A 22,834-nucleotide genomic window follows, 5' to 3' on the forward strand; every position below is an offset into this window, starting at 1 on the left:
CCCAAACTGTGACTCTTTGCCAGTTCAAAATAATGCCTTCCTTTTGTGCAGTGTGTCTAGTTTTTAAGCAATTGCATGTTTAATGATATAATGAAGCCGAAGGTACAATATTGAGTCTGCATGATGCAACTTTCTAATTGATTTTTTCTGTAAGAATATTTCAGATTTTGATTGAATCACTGACTTAGCATTCAAGGATGTTCTTGGACAGGCTGGTTCTCAGCAGTAACTGAGATTCCTCAGAGAAAGCATTATAACTGTTCAGAAATGAAGTAGTGAGGCCGGCCCAGTGGTGTAGTGGTTAAGTCGGCGCGCTCTGCTTCGGCGGCTTGGGTCGAACAGTTCGAATCCCGGGTGCAGACCTACACACTGCCTATCAAGCCATGCTGTGGCAGGTGTCCCACATATAAAGCAGAGGAAGACGGGCACAGATGTTAGCTCAGGGCCAGTCTTCCTCAAAAAAAAAAAAGAAAGAAAGAAAGAAATGAAGTAGCTCTACTCCCAGGGCAAGATGTGGTTGTGCAGATACCAAATGATGGCAGTGTGACTCCAGATAAATGGTTTCCTGCATTTTCTTCGATTTATGGCATAAAATAAAAAGTCCATGTTGTGCATTTCTCAAACATCCTGGTTGATGAAATTCTGCTCACAACATTTTTTTGTTTTAATTTTACCAAAAATGTGATGCCTTAGCATAAGGGAGAGAATGTAATCTCTCTTATTTTGCTGAAATCCAGGAAGGTTTTATTCAGCGGCACCTGTGACAAGGCTCTCCACAATAGAAAAGTTCCATTAGTAAACTGGTCAGAAACGAACTCTCAGAAACACCGCAAAGATATTCTGCTTGTTAGCCACTTGCTGAATTTCCCCCATTGAATTTCACATCCTATTTTTAAACTGTTTCACCTTAAGATGATAAAGCTGCTCTTCGGAAAAATAGAGTCCATTATGTTAACATGTTTATTAACGAATAATTTGTTTCTTAATTAACATTAGATCTGCAAAAGAATGCTGCTAAGTATGGTTTGTTAGTACCTCGTGTTTATTTTCCAGTCAATTCTTACAATTCTGTAATGTAATTATTATTATTTCCCCATTTTTCAAGTGAGGAACCTCATTATTAGAGAGTTTAGCTCTTTAGCCCAAAGATATGCAGTAACAATGACCTTGGTGTTGACCCTCAGTGCCGTCTGACTCTAATCCTGGGTCCTATCTCCTGTACATCATGCTGACTTTCTCACAGCTACCAACACCAGAACATCAAATTCTGGAACCAAAAGGAAGCTCAGGGATCATCTACGGAAACTCCATTTTACGGGAGGAATTGGAACCCAGAGAAGTGAAATGAGCAGCTCAAATTCATGTAGTTAATTAAGTGACAAGAGCCATCACTTCTCAGCATCTCCTGACCTTTAGTCCAGAACTCTTCTCATGCAACAAGTACTGTGAGATTTCATTGGGATTCCCACCCTACCACCCCCTCCCGCCAAATGAAATTAGATTTATTGTGTTTTCTTTATATATATAAAGGACCACATGATAAAAGCAGCATTCACCCTACTAGGAATCTGTTTCTATACATAACACTTCTGAACGTGTGAGTTTTCCACACCAAGCAATTCTCCAATTCTCTGCAGACACCAACTGAGTATCCTACAATTTAATTCAATTCTGATACTAGTCAGAGTTCGTGCAGACCCCACAGGTTAAGGCCTCAGCCCCACAAGACTATCCCCCACTTCAGACGCCAGTCATGAGTAGTGGGTCCTCAGGTTATCCACACTATTGTCTGACTTCACTACAAATTGGGGGTTCCCACGTTCCCCTCCTCCTCAGGTTTGACAATTTGCTGTAACAGCTCGCAGAACTCAGGGAAACACTTTACTTACTGTTACCAGTGTATTATAAAGGGCAAAGTCCAGAAAAGTCCTGAGCAGGACTTCTGCTGTCCCCGTGGAGTTTGAGGTGCACCATCCCCTTGGCATATGCATGCGTTCACCAATTCGGAAGCTTTCTCTGAATCCCATTGTTTAGGATTTTTATGGTGCTTTCACTACTTAGGCACAATTGATTAAATCATTGGCAATTGGTGATTAACTCGATTCCTAGCCCCTTTCCTCCAGGTGGTGGTGATTTCCAACCCTCTAATCAAATGGCTGTTTCCTCTGGCAACCAGCCTCCATCCTGAAACTGTCTAGGGGTCCACCAAGAGTCACATCATTAGCATAAATTGGGGCGAGATTGAAAGAGGCTTATTCTGAATAACAAATATGATCCTCTCACCCCTATCACCCAGGAAATTCCAAGCCTTTTAGAGGCTCTTGCGCCAGGAACTGGGTCACCAAATTTATATTTTTTATTATATCACAATATGACACATACATTTGCATAAAATTGTAAATATGCTTAAAAAGATGTATGAAATATGATTTCTAAAACATTAATGGTGATTATCTCCGGGTGGTGAGGTTTCAGATAATTTCAATCGTCTTCTTTATAATTCTTTGTGCTTGAATTTATACAAAAATATCTATAACCGGAACAGGCAACAGAGGCAGATAATCGCTTAACAATCCTGTGTGTAGTCTTTCTAACAGTCTCATGTTCGTATAACAACATACAAACACACATCCATGTATATAAGGGTTGCCAGTATCTGTTTCGCAAAAATCTTTTTCCCCCATACTCTCTCTGCAGTTTGCTTTTATCACTTAAAAACATATTGTGAAAATCTCTCCAAGTCAATTGGCAAAGCTCAAAGTCATTCTATTTAAAGATTGTGTAATATTACACGATTGGGAATATGCCACAATTTTACTCAATCTTTACTCTTTTGATAGGTTCTCACTTTGTTTCCTGTTGCTTGTCACTACAAACAAGGCTGCATGACTATCTTTGTACTTGTGGCTTTATTTCTACAGGACAGATTCCCAGGAGTTGAACTGCTGAGCCAAAGGATATATAGACTTACAACGTTAAGAGAGAGTGTCAGAATGCACTACAAAAATGATTATGACAGCCCACGTTTCCAGTAGCAATGAACTCTTTTCTGTGAATTCCCTCCAGCAGTGTGGTCATTCTCTTCATGTTGCCAACCTGATGGGTGAGGAGTGCTATTCCTCTGTTATTCTCATTTACCTTTCCCTAATTCTTAATATTAGCCAATACCTACATCATGTTTTACTCTTTACCAGACTTACTATGTGCCAGGCACTGTATGGAGCACTTTACATATAGCAACTCTTAAGCTTGTCCATACAAATAATCCATAATCAATCTATAAATCAAAATTGGGGCGAGTTTATTATGAGCCAAGTTTAAGGACCATATAGCCCAGGAGAGTACCTTCACAAGGGGAGGAAGCACCCCGAACCTGAAGAAGCAGGGTGCACAGAGTGGTTATATACCATTTTGGATAGCAGAACATACATCACATATGACAGGAATATCTCTTTTACTACTATCACAAGGTGCTCTGCTGGCACAGCAGGTCAGTGATCACAAGGTGAACTCAGCAGGTTGGTGATCAGCGGGTCAGTGGTCACGAGCTGAACTCTGTAGGTCAGTAATTCGTCCTTAGTTTCCGGGAAGACATGCTTATCCTCAAAGAAATGCTGATATAGGGGGAGGTATACATCCCTATCTTTAAGGGCATCATTCTTGGCCTTGGGACATTGTAAATGTTTAAAGCAGATGTACAACGCATGCTCAACAGGCCACATCAGGCCTTTCTGGGAAAACAAGATCAGGTCAAATTGGTTTCAAGACAAATGGCTTCCTGTATACTCCAATATATCTTATTGCTTTACATTTGTTCATCAATCTTTACAACAATCCTGTGAGACAGATACTATGAGTATCCCCATAACTGAAGCACAAGAAAGTTTAATGTCTTGGCCAAGGTTACACCACCAGGCAGTCTGTCTCCAGAAGAGCTTAACCACTCCAGTCACTATGCCAGGCTCTTGAGGTTGCAGTGTTTCATTAGTTTACGGATACTTGGAATTGCTTTTCCATAAATTACTTACTTGCATCTTTTACCGACTTTTCTATTGGATTGCCTTTTGGTTCTCAATTTGAAGAGCTCTTTGATATAGTAGATATTAACTACAAATTCTTTATCTGTAATCTTTCTTCCAAATACTTTTCCCTAAATTTATCTTCTGACATTTGATTTTGTTTCTGATATTTTTTACCACGCAAAAGTTTTAAAATTTTGTGTTGTCAAATGACAAAACTAAAACAACTTAGTAACGAGTTTGATGTCCTTTATTCAAGGGAAAACAATCGATGGACTGGAGGAGTGCTGTGCCTCACAAGAAGGGAGCACTCTTCCCGAAGGATTTTAGGCAAGAGGGAGTTTTATAGAGCATTAAGAAGAGGCATCGAGGAAACAGTGCGTGATTGGCTAGGAGGTCTGGGGTTTCCTTATAAAGCTAGCAGGTCCTGTTTTCTAGAGTAGGGAAAGCTAGCCAAAGCTGAGTTGGAGGGTCGTGATTGGTGTATGTTAGTTTCCTTCACAATGAGACGTTTCCGTAACTGCCGGCTGGGGTAGGTTTAAATTTGTGACGTGGGCCAGGCCACTGGGGTGCCCTCTACTTTATGGGTCCCAACATATGAATTAACTTTATCAGTGTCAATCTTTATATATTTATTTATATAGCTTCTGGTTTTCCCATCTTAATAAAAATATTCTCCCCATTATGGAGCTTGTATACATGCCTATTCCTTTTTAAACTTTCTTCCTATTATTTTAGTCAATCAGAACTTTATTTTGAATATGATGTGAACTGGGGATCCAATTTGACTTTCTTCCAGATGGATAGCACGTGGTGCCAGAGCCATTTATTACAGTATATCAACCATCCTTTCTCTACTGGATTAAAATACCATCTATTTCATATAGTATTTTATATTACTATATGTATTGAGATCTATTTCTGGGCTCTTCATGTTGTTCCAGGAATTTTACTGATTTTTTAAGTTTCCTTTGACACAACGTACTGTTTGTATTAGCAAATGATTTACTTTCTGGTAGGAAAGTCGTCCTTCTCTATCCTTTCCTCCTTATTTTATGGCTAATTTTGGACAGTTAATCTTGCACATGAATTTTAAGATTATGTATCCAGTTGAGTAAAAAATCTACTTAGAGTCTAATTAGAATTCTATTAATTATACATGTGACTATTGAGAAAAATGACATTTTTATGATAAGTTCTCTCTTCCATATTATATCTTTTGACTGTTTTCCTTATCTTGCCTTAGATCCTTTGATAAAATATTATAGTTCACTTCATATGTCTCTTGTGCATTTTGTCTATATTTATATCCTACAAAACTTCCTTACTAGGTTCAATAGTTTTAATGATATTTCTGGGTTCTTTAGGTATAAAATTATACTACTAAAGAGGGACACATTTTATCTCTTCTTTTCCAATATTCATACAAAATATTTCAATTTACTGTCTTCTCACTGTTATTAAAACTTCAAAATAATGTTGAATTAATGATGATAATGAGCATTTCTTTCCTGTTCCTGATTTTAATGAAAATAGTATTCTCATTTGACTTTCTATTTATATTTTTCTTACAGATTTGTGGCTTTTACTAAACATGTGCTTTAATATACTGATGGAATGAATTATCTTGATAGATTTGTTGATACTGAATCATCCTCATACTCCTAGAATAAGCCCTATTTGGTCAAAGAATATTATTCTTATGACAAATTGTTCTATTTTCTCTTTTTCCCCCAACATTTTAGCAATAATATTTATTGATATGATTGAACTATATTTTCTTTCTGTTTTAAACTTTTAAAGCTTTCTCACACAAGTTGTTCTCATTTTATTCAGTTTTTTTTTCTCATTTTAAAAGATCTTTGGCTCTCTTATGGCATCCTGTAGCTAGAATTTGCTCTTTAATTATTATTTTTTTAATTTGGTGAATAAAAGCTGGGGAAAGCAGAGATTTTTTAAACTGCAAACTACTTCTTCCTAAAAAGATTGAAACTCAAATTCATCTTTAGGACATTATCCTTTTGTTCTGGGAAAACCATGGGAATAGACCTTTTGGTTTCATAAAGCTCATGCAGAGAAAATTGTGAAATCATTCCCATCACAAATGTAAATATTTTTGACTAAGAAGCTGAATGTTCTGTGGGGAGATGCAAACACATGTCTGCATGTGCTGGAGCTTGGATTTCTGTAGATTTGTTTATGTTTTCTCTGTCTGAGGCATTTTGTGTTTGTTTTATGGTGAAGAGAAAGGGAAAGAGAAGAAAAGGACGAATATTTCTCTTTTCTGAATGATTTTAGAATTTACTCCATCACATACTGCTGGGGATTTTGTGAAGTATTGTTTGCAAGATATAGAGAGCTGGGAGGGAGTGGTGCTCATAAGACCAAATTGCAGGTACAAGACAGTGTTGGGGAGGGGGAATTCCCCCCTCTATCCTTCTTGAATTCTTATTTCTGGACTAACAATAAAACTGACACAAAATCAGATTAACGGGAGAAAAAAAACAATTTACTACACACATACAGGAGATCATAAAAATGGTGGTCAGAGAGTGAACAAAGTAAGCAGTTAATATATTTGTTTATGCAAAGAAAGAATAGATTTGTGAGGATTTGACAGGAAAAAGAAACAGGTTTGTGGTATGAAATTAGTGAGGAAGTTGAGCAGGGCTTAAGCTTGAGGAAGTAAGTTAGTAAAAGTAACAAGGTTTGTTTATAAAGGCGTCTTGGCCCCAAATTCCTTAGCTCTGGTGATAAGGATGTTTCTATCTCCTGGAATAGGGAGGCTCCCTTTCACAAGAGGTTTATTTCCTGCTTTCAGGGGGAACAGAGAGAGGAAGGTCAAAACTTTAAGGCAAACAAGTTACTTTAGTTCAAAATAATCAGTATGCCATTGTGGGATATTTGGGGGTGGCCTCACCAGACACCAAATCTGCTGGCACCTTGATCGTGGACTTCCCTGACTCTAGAACTGTGAGAAATAAATTTCTATGGTTTACAAGCCACCCAGTCTATGGTGTTCTGTTTAGCAGCCCGAGTGGACTAAAACACACAGAGTCTTTATGCTTTTGTTTGTCTGCTTGAAGTCCCTTAAACTCCACCCATGTTTATGTGACTACAGTTATATTATCCACATCAAATGCGCAGTGAGCAGCTTGGGAGAGAACCTTGAGCTGGGAGTCCACTGCCTTGTTTCTAGCTTTTGGGAAAGTTCCTTACCTGCTCTGGGCCCTGCTTCCTTACCTGTCAGATGAAGAAGGTAAGCCAATGAAGGTAAGCCAATGATCTGTGAACCCTTCTAGCACACAGACCCTCCGATCTTCGCGGCATGTTGGAAAAGAGCCTTCTGTGGGCACCCATTCTTCAACTCCTTCCCATGGCCTTCTCCTTGGGCAAGGATGTCTCTCCAACCCTGAACTTCCTATTCTTATACTTATACTAGCGGGTCCTTGTCGCTCCAATGACAAGTCTCCCCACCTCCTGCACTCTCATCCTTTAATCCAGGTGTTTGTTTTAGGAGCATAAACAAAACTCTTCTGATTTACCCATTGAGGTTCTCCAATGCTTATGCTTCCTTATTCTTCCTTCCAGTTAAAGCAGGAGACATCAGACCAGGATCTCAGCTCAGGTTTAGCACATAACATCTCTACAAAATCAACTAATGCTACACAAGCCCTCAGAAGCATTTTCTGCAAGGCTCCACCACTTTGAGAAGCAGCAAAGCTTGCCTTTTGGTTATTCCTACCAGTGGTATGCAGGTAAAAATACGTGAATAGATAAACAAATAAATAGCCTTGATTTGTAGCATTTGCTAACTTCCAATTTCTGTGGTGTAAATAATTCCACTGTGACCAGTTTCAAGCTACCAATGGTTTCAAAACCTTTCACAACCAGCCTGCAATGTTCCCGCGTATTTAACAGTTGGCTATTGAGAGCCTGTAAGAGCTGGCTGCAGCACATCATTGGTAGGGCTGCTCTTCAGTTCCCCAGGGCCTTCCCCAATGAACACCCATCTTGTTCTCCTTGCATAGTCATTCACTGACACCATTTTGTCATCGCTGAGCATTCACCATGGCCTACACTCTCCCGGGGATATCACATACCTGATCTCATTTAATCCTCACAAAATCAACCATCCCTGTCTCCATTTCATATGTCGTGGTTACTACTGGGGGATTATCACCCTCCACTTGGCTAAAGCTAGACATAAAACATAGAACTCTACACTTATTGGGCAAAAAAAATGCACCCCTCCCACAAGTATATTTTTAACACAATGGAGTTCTTTGCATCATAATTTTTTTCCACTACAAAAGTAATGAACCACTTTGCCAAGAAAAATGGAGAGTAACCATTAAGTCTCATACATTTTAAGAATTATTTGATGTCATGATGAAATGTTCATGATACACTGCATTTTAAAAGTGGGATATAGTACAGTAGCATGCAATATGACACCAATTCTATTCAAAAAAAGCAAATAATGAAACATTGGAAGTAAAAAAATGTTTTAACAGTAGTCATCTCTGAATTTACTGAGAAGTAAAGATTTTTCTTAGTTTCTTTTTTATAGTTTCTGTATTTTCCATCATTAATGCATCAACATGTGTTACAAATACAATGAGAAAATACAATACATATGATTTTAATTTGGAAAATATAAACATGAAAACAAAACCCATGGCCTCACCATTCAGACTCAACAATTGTTCCACTCTGATTTAAGGTAATGTTTTTGAAAGAGATTTAGTTTAAAAGAAAAGACAGCAATAAGCATGGGCTCTGCAGCTCTCTGCCCAGGGAGGGCTCGGGGCCTCTCTCTGCGCCTTAACCCTCAGGGACCTCTCCCACACGCCTTTTTACATTATCTCTAATTTTCACAAAAACTCTGCGAGATGCATGTTATTGAACCTACATTAGAGATGAGAAACTCATCCTCTATGAGGACAGGTACTGTCTCATATATCATGTCCCCACACAAAGCATCTTTTTATGGAAGCCTAATGGTTAAGAGCATGGACTCCTGGCCAACAGAATCAAGTTCTAGGCTGGGCACCGGTACTCTCTGGGTGTGTCTCCATAGGCAAGGAGTTGAACCCAGCTTCCATTTCTTAGAAAATAAAGACTAAATGATAATTTCTCTTAAAAAGTTGCTGTGAGCACTGAATGACACAGTGTTCGAAAGACCTAAGCACAAGGCCCAGCAATGGTTAGCTGAGCCAGCCGCAGAGCTGAGCTACCGAGCTACGAAGTCCACACTGTCTCCTCCCTATGAAACTTCTTTTCTCCACCAGGGCTCCTCTTCTGTGAGAAGTTTCTTTGTCCAGGTCAGGGGCTTGTCTTCAGTTGTAGCACAGCACCGCCAACAGTCCCCAGGCCCCGTGGACATTTTTGTCTTCAGGAGATGAGGGCACTTTTGTGGGGAGCTGGGAGCTGCCTCCTCTTCAGCCCCGTTGCCTCTCGGGACCCTGGGCTTCTGGGGCCTGGTGGGTGGATGGAGGACAGGATGAGTTTTCCTCTGCCCCTGCGGGCGGTTTTCCCTCTCCCCAGGTCAAGGCTCCTCCTTGCTGACCAAAGCACCTTGAGCAGCTGGGTTTCAGCTGCGTCCCTTCCTCTGGGAATTATCTCTGCCAAGCTATCAGGATTTTCCCTGTGTACCTTTCCCGGATACGCCTTTCTCGGGCAGGGGGCCTCGCCCAAGCCCCAGGTGACATGAGAGCGCAAGCTGGGACCACCACCCTCCCGCCTGCGAAAGGCAGCTCTGGTGTTCTTCAGTCCTTGGAGCAGCCCTACCACTTAGCTTGTCCTCTGCCCACATGCCCAGGGCTAAAGGGAAATGGGCCAGGCCCAAGCAAAATTACACAGTGGGCTCTTAGAATACTGAGGGGGCAGGAGCATCTGCTGTTCTCCCCTCTGGGCTGAAATTGGGGTGTGGGGTGTTGAGGAGGAAAGGCTTGCAGGGAGGGGGTCAAGCTCTGCACTTGCTGCAGGAAGTTCTTCCTCCACATTCCAGATGGGGCTCAAAGCGGGCAGCCCAGAGGTAGGGGGCAGGAAGGGCCAAGCTCTGAACTGGAATCTCCCAGGCCTACAGAGTGTTGGCACTTACACCTGGGGTCGGTCACATTTCTGTTCAGTCAGCAAGAATGTCTTCAGGGCAGGGCTGTGACTTCTCCATCTTGCGTCCTGCACAGTCCCCAGTACACTGCCGGCTACTCAGAGCCTGCTCATGGAGGGCCATATAGTGCAGTGGTTGAGGACGAAGATTTTGGGGAGACGCATATGTGGGTTCTTGTCCCGCCTCCTTTACTCATCCAGTCTGTAACCTCGGCTTCTTGACTTCTCAGTTAAGGTTTCTTCCTCTAAAAAGCAGGGAGTATAAAAATTTCTACCTCATACGATTACTGTCAGGATGAAAGGAACTGAAATGTTGAAACATCTGGCAAGTAGAAAGCACTCAATAAATTTTGGCCATATTATTTACAGAATCCATATAGTATGTTTATAGAATTATTGGACTTTCTTCTGGAATGAAGAAAAACTTAAGCCTTACGAAGATAATATTTCATTTCTGAGGTAAACTAAAACACCAGAAGGTCAGAAGGCAAAAATGAAGCAGGGGACTATACGGGACATTTCTCAGGGATGTCCCAGGTGCCACACACTGGCTGGATGCCCTACGCAAGGTATCTCGTTTTACATTGTGGGGAACATTTCTGAAAGATCAGGCAGCTAAAAGTCAGACAGCTGGCTGGCACATTAAAAAAACAAAAGAAATGTTCAAGACAGGAATGCCTGCTGTGTCAAGACACCTAATTAGAAAACAATGTCATAGTGAATTCGTAGAACAAGTCTCCAGCTCTGCCAGAGGAGCTAAAATAAATGTGCCAACGGAGGAATCCCAAAGCGAAGCCCATCACCATCCTGGTGATTTCATTGATTCCACCTGCACAGCTCAGAGGTTTGACAGAACTGGGCATGTGTTATGTCTTAGTGTCATGCTAAACGGTAGTGCTTCCAGATACACTTGTCACATCAGCGAGAGAATCCAATTTCAATCAGAGATCTTTCTGTCAATTGAACTTGTCTAGTTACAATGAGGAAACATCAAGGTAACTCAAACTACCAAAATAAAACACTTTGACAATGACTAAGCAAGAACAGAATGTTGGATTTATATAGAGATTCTTTCTTTCAACTTGACAAGACATATCACAAAGGAAAATTATGGATTGCCTTCAGCTTCCACAGTGGGGCTCAGAAATCCATTGTTACGAAGACAGTCAGTGTTGGTGTCATTCATTCATTCATTCCATCTCTCACCTATTTTTCCATTCTTTCTTCAGCCCAGTTCTCATCTGAGACTCTCCCTGGGAAATGTCTTGCTTATGCAACTTCTACAGCTAAAATCCCTCCTCTGTAGGAAACGTGTTAATAAAGAGAATCTGAAAATGAGGGACTCTCTGGGGGAAGTTATATCACTACCGTTGGTGTCAGCATTAAATTACAATGAATCTGTTTCTACTTACGTATCTTAAGATGAAGATCTGGGGTCAGATGAATAGTGTCCCCCTCCTCTTGGCCCTTGTAGCTGTGCTGGGACCTATTTGTGCCTGCAACTGGACTAGTGGACTGAGTGGTTAAGAACAAGATGTTCAAAGGGAATGTCTGATCTTCCGGGTGATTTTTTGCCAGATAAAGTTCTTTCAAAACACCATCTCTTGTTCCCCAAGAGATGTTCTTCTCTCCAGTCTCCGTCGGTGAATTGTTGACTAAAACTAGAAGGGACACTCCCTGGGGGCTGGAACTTTGTTCATTGTTGTTTCCGCAGGAGCTAGAAAAGCGCCTGGCACAGACTGGGGACTCAGAAACAGGGTGGAGTGGATGAGGATTTCGATCTGCTTCGTGTTTGGGTGAACGCAGGTTGTGCCCACGTGTTTCTGGTTTGTCAGGGCAGGAGAAATAACAGTGACAGAAACTTTGGCTAAACTGCTGAGACCGACCGTGGAGTAATAGGATTTGGAAGAGGTCATTTTAGGATTTATCAGCTTCAAATCTATTATGTAAACTTCTTACTGCATCCAAAAGACTCAAATCTTTGTTGAGAGGCCCGGGGTTGGGCAGCTACGACCACGAATGAGGTAAGACTTTGGGACATAATCAACCAGGCATGAACTGGCTGAGTGTGAACACGGAAGCTCAAATCCAGACTGACACCTCTCTTGTTTGAGCTCTTAACCTCAGGACAAACGTCTTCGGATTGGTAGATCGCAGGCTCCTCTCTGATTGGATTTGGTCACGTCTCCTCATAGAGTTTAGTTTATTTTAAAATCTCAAAAAATTTTAATCCTCTAATAAAGACTTTTTCCCTGGAGGACTGGTTGTGGTCTGCTCTGACTGGTAGGGTCCAATGCAACTTACTGACCAATTTGAACCCATTGGAAAGTATAAGGAAGGTAGTTTACTCCCTTCAAATTATTGCCCTGTCAGTTTCCTAAACATGTTACCTAAATGCTGTGCATGTTTCCTTCCTGGTAAGGGCCAGCCTGATATTCCCAAGGCTATTCTGCCTGATTCCAGGCCCTGGAGCATTCCCAGCCTCTTTATCCACGGGTGCAGGAATCTCTCATGAACAGTGGGGAAGATTGCCTGTTGTCCCTAAGCTGAGCTTTCCTCCACCTTTCATTCTGTGGATTGAAACCAATTTTTGGATTTAGCTGCTTATACTCAAAACAGAAGCCCAAGAACTGATCCTTATAATGAACTAGCCTTTTACACCAGCCACAGAGTTGGAGTTAGTTAAGTATCATTTCTTGAAAACATACACAATTTCCTTTTTTTAGTCAAAGAGGGTGACAAATGGAGCAAATGTGTTATGCCCTTTGTTTAGAATATGTCCTGACTTATGGCCCTTTTTGGATCCTCACAAAGAACACCTGCATTCCCACCTACTCAACGCTTCCTGCTGTTGAGAACAGAAAGGAGAGTGCTCTCCCGTGCACGGGTCATTTCAGATGATGGTCAGGGACCATATGTGGAACTTGGACCTCTCTGCCTTCAGAAAGAGTGGCTTATGATCAATTACTGCTAAGGCCCAATCATTTTTGGCATGTGTTCTTAAAAATGTAATTTGTCTCTTCACAAATCTAAACAGCAGGTGAGCTCATTTAATTTCTCAGAGAGTCATTTCACAATCAATTTTTACTGGAGGGTTCAAAGGCACCAGTGCTGTTTAGAAGAAGATATGTCACAGATATGTTGTTGGCATTTTTCTGTAGATGTAAATGTTTGCTAACTACAATTCTGAATTTTTCTTCATTGTGCTCTCTGCTGAAAAACTTAAGAGTTGCGTGTGTGTGTGTGCATGTGTATGGATGTGTAAGTATGTGTTTTTACTTTTTCAAAAAGTCTTAGAACTATTTTGTAAAGACTCTTGGCCCCACCCACAGGCTATGCCTCCCTCCATCCTTCTTTTTCTTTCTTCCTTTATCAAATATTTATAACACCCGTTATGTACCAGGCACTATGCTAGGCACAAGAAGTCAATGGTGAATAAAATTGGCACTGTTTCCTTCGCTCGTTAATCTGACTCATCTTGGAGAAAGAGTCTTGGACTGAATTCTTTAATTTTTATCAGAAGATTCAAGCCTTATTTCCCACTTGGTTTTGAAATCACATAAACCTGCTTTCTGCAACACAGAATCCACATCGCCTCATTGCATACAGCTCTGCTGTTCTGGGGGGTGTTTCCGGTCTACACACCTGTTACCCTTAGACCTTCAGTCTAAATGCTATCAGTGGTTTCTAAACTTTCTTTAAAATAGAGGACTTTTCTTTATAAGAAAATTGATTTTGAAACTAAATATGTTAAACTATTTTGAAGCTACTCTGTTTCTATCTAAAATAAGGGGAGATGTTAACTGCCTCCCTGACTCTCCCACTTTCTCTGAGCCCTGAGGGGACTCTGCTACACCCAGTTGGAAAGCCACTGTCCCACCGCAGGCTGATTTACCTCGTGAAATCACCCTGGAGCTTCACTCTGGGGGCCGCCCTCTGGGCCGAATGATAATCCCAGGCTGAGAATCATTCGGCCCTCAAGCTTATCCTGGTTGTTTTTCTGTATCTATGTAAAGGGGCTGCCTACCTTTCTCAGAATCAATGGGCAAAATCACACATCCTCATGTCCATCTGGTGCTCTGTATCACATCCCAGGCTATGGCAAAGTGACAGAAACTAGGACTCAATTTTGAAAGGACAGCAAGCCAAGTGCCGCTGTAGAAATGGGCTTTCCAGTTCTCATGGCTCTGAGTTTCTTGTCCTCTGCAGTGCTTGCTCAGGGAGCCCCTCACCCACTTAGTGTAACTGGTAGGTTCGTACTCTGTAGTCAAGAAAAAAGAAAACACTAGATAAGCAGGTCAGCTCTCTGATATTTGCAAAGAAAGTATCTTGGGAACATATTGCAGAGAATAAAAATGATGTGTTGGTCCAGTATTTGTATGTCAGTAGAAAGAGAGAGAGAATGTGAGAGGTTTCTAATTCAGACCTGCAGCATAATCTCACCATCTGCTGGAAAGAGTCCCCATGACACAAAATCCTGCAGTCTCCCTACCTTCTCACACCCCCGCACGGTTTCCACTTCATCGCTAGGGGAAGATTTCTAGAACTGGAAGGTTTTGAAAAGCTGTTGGTGGAGGGATAGTTTTATACACCTCCTCCTGTGCCCCAAATCTTTCCCGAAATTTAAGGGAAAGGAGGGCAAGGCCATTTCCTTCTTGTTCTTGTTTGTTTTTAGGAGCATTCTTCTTTTCCTGAGTATAAAAGCAATACATCCAATAATACCAAACGCCGGTTAGGATACAGACCCAGAGGGTTTCTCATACACCGCTGGTGGGAATATATGTTGACTGACGCAACCACTTTGGAAAAAACAGTTTGACTCTACCTTTTAAAGTTAAACTTCCACATACCCTGTGACAAGCATTTCCAGGTTTATATCCAAGAGAAATTGTTGTACATGGGCACTGGGAAGACAGGTACAAGAATGTTCACAGTAGCACCGCACAACAGGAAAAGGCTGGAAATAGCCAGAATGCAGAACAAATGGTAATATACTCATACAATGAAATATTATGTAGTCATCAAAATAAATGAACTCCAGTGGAATCAATATAGATGAACCTCAGCAACACAAAATTAAGTGAAAAAAGTCCTAGAAGATAAAATATAGCACGCTAACCTCTTTTTAAAAGTTAAAGCCACCAAAATAAAAAATATATGTTTTTTAGGACTATATATCAATTAGATACAACTTTATTAAAAGGAAAACAAGGGAGTTATGAGATCCGGGAAGGTGGTTATCTTGCTTGGCTAGAGAAAAGCAGTGAACGGGCTACGAGAGGATTCACACCAGGGTGTGAATATTTGTTCCAGTCCCAGCTTTTATATTAAGCATTGGGTTTATGAGTACTTACTATATTATAATAAACAAACAAACAAATAAATAATGGCTATACATGGACCAATGAGAAGAGTATTTACTGAACTGAAGCTTATGATTAATCCAATTCAGAGGTGTCTGGGATTTAAAGAAAAAACTCAGAGCAAAAATTATACATTCATTGTGAACAATTTAGAACCCCAGCAAAGCATGTAGAGAAAGAGTCATCCCTAATTGTAACACTCCAGAGATAATCATTACGAACATTTTGGGATAATTCCTTCCAGCTATTTTTTCTAATTCGTATTTATGAACAAAATTATAATCATGATGTTTAAACAGTAATCTTATTCTTTACACTTAATATGTATTATCAACATTTTCCCATATGATAAAATAGTCTTTGAAAATATGTTTTTAACAGCTGAATAGTATTGCATTATAAGTATGCCTCATAATTTATTTGGTGAATCTTTTATATACATTTATTTTGATTGTTTCAATTTTTTTATTATAAATAAGGCTGCAATAAGCATTTTGCATATAAATCTGTGTGCCATATCTAATGATTTCCCTAGGATAAATTTCTAAGAGTGGAATCAAGATATGAAAATTTTTTGAGTTATTTTTACATATTAATAAATTAGAGGGCAATATTTTTATGTAAGAAATAAATTGAATAAGGTAGTACACATAAACATGCCTAATATATATAAGATAGGTGTCTAATTGATATCGGTTGCATATGAGGATGCATACAATTACAAGCTTAGTTAGAGTATCTTGGAAGAGGATAAAGGACTGTCTTTCTCATCTGCCAGGCCATGAAAATTAAAAGACTTAGTATTAAGTCTTAATGTTTAGTGGAAACACAAGTGCATGCCATGGGAGTCATTCTTTTTGTTGCATTAATGATAATAAATATAATTTATATATTATGTTATTCTTTCAAAAGTGTTTCCCTATGCATTAGCTCATTTGCCCTCCACAACAAACACTCTTCTAAGGTTTATGTTATTGTATTATCCCCACTTTACAGATGAGAAAATTGGGACTAGGGTTAGAATACTTACCCAAGATGGTAAAAACTTAAAACTAAATTCCAGCTCCAGTAGTGGTGGAATGCCTTATACTAGAACAACCATCCTGCAGATAACACTTATAACCTATGGACAAGATATTTTACCCAGTTGTCTGAAAGGTACTCGAGAACAACAAAAAGCAGGCAGAAACTGGAAGGGAAATGTTTAAAACCAATAATCTAAGTTTCCACCTTAAGAAACTAGAAAAACATAAGCAAATTAAATTTAAAAAATGTACAAAGGGGAGATAATAAATATAAGAACAGAAATCAATGCAATAGAAAACAAACTAGAAAAAATTTAACAAAGTCCAAAAGGTGCTCATTGAAAAAATTAATGAAATTGCTAAGCCCCTAGCTAGACTGATAAGAAAAAAGAGAGAAAATATAATTTACCGTTATTGGGAATAAAAGAGGGAGCATCACTACAGATCTTACAGAGAAGAGAAGAATAATAAGGGATTATTGTGAACAACTTTATATCAATAAATTCAACAACTTAAATGAATGCACAGATTCCTTGAAAAACATCTTACCAAAACTGACAAAAGAAGAAGTGGAAAATCTGAATACTCATATATCGATTTTTTAAATTGAATTTATCAAAGCCTTCCTGCAAAAAGAATTCCAGGTCCAAATGGTTTCACTGGTAAGTTCTGTCAAAAATTTAACAAATAGGGGCCGGCCCCAAGGCCGAGTGGTTAAGCTCGTGCACTCCGCAGCAGGCTGCCCAGTGTTTCGTCAGTTCAGATCCTGGGCGCGGACATGGCACCGCTCATCCAGCCATGCTGAGGCGGCGTCCTACATGCCACAACTGGAAGGACCCACAATTAAGAATATTCAACTATGTACTGGGAGGCTTTGGGGAGAAAAAGGAAAAAATAAAATCTTAAAAAAAAATTTAATGAATAAATAACACTAATCTTGAATTATTTCCAAAAATAGAAGAGAGAACATTTCCTAGATTGTTTTGAGGCCAGCATAAGCATAATACCAAAGCCTGATAAAGACATTGCAAGAAAAGAGAATAAAACACATCCCTTGTGAATATTGATACAAAATTCTTAACAAAATAGTAATGAGTCAAATTCAGCAATATATAAACAGAGTGATATATTGTTACCATGTGGAATTTATCCCGGGAATATAAGGTTGGTTTAATATTTGAAAATCAATCAACATAATTCACCATTAATAGTATATAGGAGAAAAACCACATGATCATTTCCATAGATGCATAAAACAAAACACATTTGACAAAATTCAATAGTTACTCATGATAAAATTCTCAGCAAATTAGGGATAGAAGGGAAGTTACTCAATCTGAAAAACATACAGCTAACATCACATGTAATAATGAAATATTGAATACATTTTCCCCTCATTTCACGAATAAGGCAAGAATGTCAACTCTCACCTCCTCTTTTCAACATGGTACTGGAGGTCCCGGCTAGTTTTATATGGCCAAAAAGTGAAATAAAGGGATCAAGATTGAAAGGAAAAAGTAAAACTGCTATTTCTCCACAGACAGCATAATTGTTTACATAGAAAATCCCACAGCATCTATAAAAATGTTACTAGAACTAATAAGTGAATCTGACAAGGTTGTAGGACATAAGGTGAAGATACAAAAATCAATTATATGTCTCTATAGTAACACTAGTAAATAAAATTTTAAATAAAAAAATTTTAAATAAAATTTAAAATCAATTCCATGATTGATTTTAACATGCACATACTCTAAGTTAAAAACTACAAAATATTGCTGAGAGAAACTAAAGAAGATGTAAATAAATGGACAGACGTATCAAGTTCATAAAATGGATGACTCAATATTGTTAACAATTTCCGTTCTCCCCAAATTTGATTTCTAGATTCAGTGCCATCTCAATCGAAATCTCATCAGATTTTTATGAAGTAATTGACAAGTTATTCTAAAATTTATGTGGAAATGCAAAGACCCTGAATAGTCCAAACAGTCTCGAAAAATAACAAAACTGGAGAACTCACACTACCTGATTTCAATGCTTACTAGAAAGTTACAATAATGACGAGAAAGTGAAATGTGCACAATTGCCACAAGAACCTATTCATTTGATATAGCTGTATAAATCTTGTTTAAGGCTCATTTCAATACAGTTGGTAATTTCCTACCTCAGGACAAGAACAGGCTATCTCCTTAAAAAAACAGAGGCAGTATAGCATAATACATTATTTTCCAAAGTAAACCTCATATACCACTCATCTGAAGATGAGTTTAAGTGGTACATAGACAAATACCCCTATTTTTTAATAATCATGTATTTAAAGATTATCCCATGCTTAAATTTACAAAGGCCCTTTTTCCATTAAAGATCACCTTACAAAATTTCCTTCTGAAATTAAGTTTTTAAAAAGTGATAGATAGTTTTATAGCCTAAGAGAGGAACGTTTTCACCTTATTACAGAATTAGGCAGCCTTACCCGCCCAGGTACTGGCGAAGAAGAAAACCCCAGGTTCCCTGCATCCATGCACCCCTTCCACTCACAGGCTCAGACTCCTTCTACTATGTAGTAGAAAGTAGACCAGGAAGCGTGTTCTTCACAGACGGGTTGGCTCCCAACCCACCAATCTGGCAACTAACGGACGGAGAGGCAAGCCAAGGTGTTAGCTTAGGGAGGACCATCCCCGTGGAAACAGGAGGAGTAGGAAGCAAGTGTGTCCCTTTCTGATACACACACATACACACACACTTAATGGGCATAGATGTCCCAGTGTCACCACTTGCCCCAGCATCCCTGGACCCAGATGTTGTCGCTATATCTCTGGAGACTGAATGTAGCGGCTGCTACCATGCTCATGCAAACAGTTTCTAGATGATCCTGCCTTGAATTCAAAGCTCCAGCTTACAGAATTTAAGCTATGAGCTCACCCCATGGCTGCAAGGGAGACTGCCAAAGCAAGACTGTATCTGATAGCTTTTATTTCTATAGTAGCAATTCCAAGATCAGAGAAAATGGAGGAAAGCACGTTGGGCAGACAAAACCAATGCTCTATAGAAGAGAAAACCAAGGCTCAGAGGAGTTAGGTAACTTGCCAAGGTCACACAGCAAGCAAGCGGTTCTGCCTTTACAAGATCAATTACTTCCTAAGCAAGCTCTGGGAAATAGAGGCTTCAGGAAGGAATTTTGGTTCTTATATATAACAGAAAATTTGTGAGGGGAAAAAAGAAACAACAAGAAAAAAGATGCAGACCTCAAGCACCAAGGAAAAATGATGTCCCACTCTGAATCTAGAAGGCTCTGTGTGGCCCAAGGTTATGCCAGGGAGATGCTGTCCCCTGCTTTACCTGGGAGATGAGTCGTGCAATGTCATTTTTTGATGGTGAGATTAGAATTCCCAGAAAAGTACCTTTGTTTTTTTTTCTTTTAAAGCCAGTGCTTTACTGGAATAATTGTCTTTTCTTAAAGTCCCTTCCACCTCTGTTCCCTTATGCTCTTTGACAATTTTGGTTTGTTGCTCTGGTTTTGAAGCTTGTGCAAAGAGAGCAGCACTCTGCAGCCAAGCCCCTCGGGCGGTGATTGTACCACCCCTCCTATAACACACACTTTGCAATGGAGGTTCTCCCCTGCGATGCTGCCACCTGGGCGGTTGCCCTGTTCCTCTCTGCCCGTGTTATTAGGATGCAGCTCCAGGGACTGCGTTGGAGAGCTAGCAAGCATCGGTGCTCGGCAGGCCTGCTCCTGGGGATTCTTGCGCCCGTGTCCCCAGGACATGTCCTCCCTTGTGTGTGATTTGTTTCATTCTGAGATTCAATTTATTACTCCAGTCTCCAGTCACACAGGATCTCTCTAAACAATCCAGGCCCTTCCTTATTGTTTCTCTCCGAAATACCTGGCTTTTGAAATCTTCTTGTGATTTCTAGGGATCTTTTCTGCTGTCTTGTGACAGACTGAGATGATTAGGTCTGTTTCGGCTGGTGGGATTCTCTCCCTGCATCTCCACCTGGACCCCTCAGAAGCTGAACGACTATCACCGGGCGAAAGCTGCCTCTGGGGATGACCAGACTGATTAACACAGAAAGTTAGAATTCATCGGTGAAGCTCAAGGACAGCGACCTGGTGGGGGAGGGGGTGCACAAGGAGGGGACTTGAAAGCACATTTACACAATAGCTAATGACAGATATTGTGAATTCCCACAACGAGTGTGGCACTGAGCTAATTGGTTGGAATGGCTTGGTAGCAATTCCAAGATCAGAGAAAATGGAGGAAAGCACATTGGGCAGACAGAACCAATGCTCTATAGAAGAGAAAACCAAGGCTCAGAGGAGTTAGGTAACTTGCCAAGGTCACACAGCAAGCAAGCGGTTCTGCCTTTACAAGATCAATTAATTCTTGAGAATGACTCTATTATTATCTCCACTTTACCAGGTGAGGAAACTGAGAGACTCAGTCCACGGTCACACGGAGTAAAGAATGGAGCCAGGATTCTAACTCAGCAATCTGGTTCCAGAGTCTGTGCTCTTAACCTCCACATTATGCAACATAAAGATTGAGGAAATCTTCCTGCCCCCAGCTCCCCTTGACACCACCAGGGGAAACCCTCCAAGAGACCTCTCTCTCTCCAGCATCTCCCCTCACTCTGCTTTTATTTAGCCAGAATGTGTTTCTTTGAGTTAAGAACACCAATTGCTAAGCCTCGGTTTTCTCATCAGCGAAATGGGAATAATAATGGTAGCTGTCTCCCATGGTTGTGTAAGTTCTAAGCGTATGGTAAACATCCAATAGTTGATCGTTATTATTATGAGCTATTAGAGAGTTTTCCAAAAGTTTAGGAAATCCTGGCTTAAAATGAGATGTCTCTGGCATCATTAGTCTAGAATTTTCCATTATTCCCTTACCAATACGGAGATAAACAGGTTGTTTATCACTGCAGCTCTCTATCTTACTCAGAATTTAAAATTTAGAAATTTCAGGTTCAGTGATTCAGCTCTAAAGAGAGCCATTTCTCAAATGGTTCAAAGAAAGCTTGGGACCCCTGGGTTGGAGACCCACAAGAGGGCCCACCCAGCAAAGGATCTGTGTCTTGGTCTCACCGCTTGAGCTCTGCCCACACACACGTTAATTCAGATGAAAAACAGCACAAAAGAAAGTACGCAGTGTATTCTTCCATTAATGGGTTTATTCATCAGGAAAGGAAGAGAAGAATAAATGCTGCCAATGAGAACAGCCAGTTTTCAGGGAATTAAAAAGACAGTTTTGCTGGAATGTGCCAAAAGTTTAAATAACAAACAGTAAATTATCTAAGTCAGTAGTTTTTAAACTGTATTCAGTGGTACCCTGGAGTTTTGCAAAGGCGCCTGAGGGGCAGCTGTGAAGTTAGTAATTATCTCACTGGCTGAATGTTAACTTGCTCAGGAATGGATGTACTGAAGCTATAAAGCTTGAGGAATGACTTTGAAACAGATGCCTCAGAACCTTCATGCTTCCTAAAGGCATAATCCATCCTGGATATGTGTATCCTTGGTCCAGTCACTTCCCACCTCTGGCTTCTGTTTTCTGTCGATGAGGAGAATCAATGATGTGATGATCACAAAAATCTTTTGGCTCTGAAACTCTGAGACCACTACATCAGTTGTGTTCTCTTCAATGTCTACGTCCAACCAAAAATAGTTTAGGATTATCTTTATATAGCTGTCTTCAAAGCTCGTACATCATTTCTTTGACATTTCTCAGTAATTGAACGTCCTAGCTCTTTCTGGATAAATGTGACTTTTGGAACTGGCAAAAAACAAACAAACAAACAAACAGAAACACTCATTCAGAACCAGGCTTTTAATTCAGCTCACCCAGAAGTGTTTAGTGAGTGCCTTTCGAGAGCCAGGTACTGGTGTGGGTGAGACAAAGATGAACAGGCCGAACTTTTCTGTTTTCTCAAGGGACTCCCAGTCCAGTGACGAGCTGGTAAAACACATCCATGTGGGATTCTTGTGTCAGACTCCTAGGTCTGGCCATTCTGACTGCAGATAATGAAATGTTTGAGCCAAAGATCAGAGAAACTGGTAGCTGGCTTGGAAAGAGTGAGATCTCTCTCTCTTAGCTACCATTTTGAAGGGTTTATGACAAATATCCTCCGGCTCTGATACCATAAGGCGTGAATCTGTCAGCAGTCCATTCTCCTATTCCCACCCCTTTGGTAAGGGGTAAGTACCTCCAATTCCTGGATCCTTTTGGTGGCTGGTTGGTTGGCAGTAGGGCGTTGTTTATAAGGATATCTAAATCAGCCTTGTGTCAATGCAAATAATCCATAACCAAACTAT

Source organism: Equus caballus, chromosome 5 (genome assembly GCF_041296265.1).
Source record: "Equus caballus isolate H_3958 breed thoroughbred chromosome 5, TB-T2T, whole genome shotgun sequence".
NCBI lineage: Eukaryota > Metazoa > Chordata > Mammalia > Perissodactyla > Equidae > Equus > Equus caballus.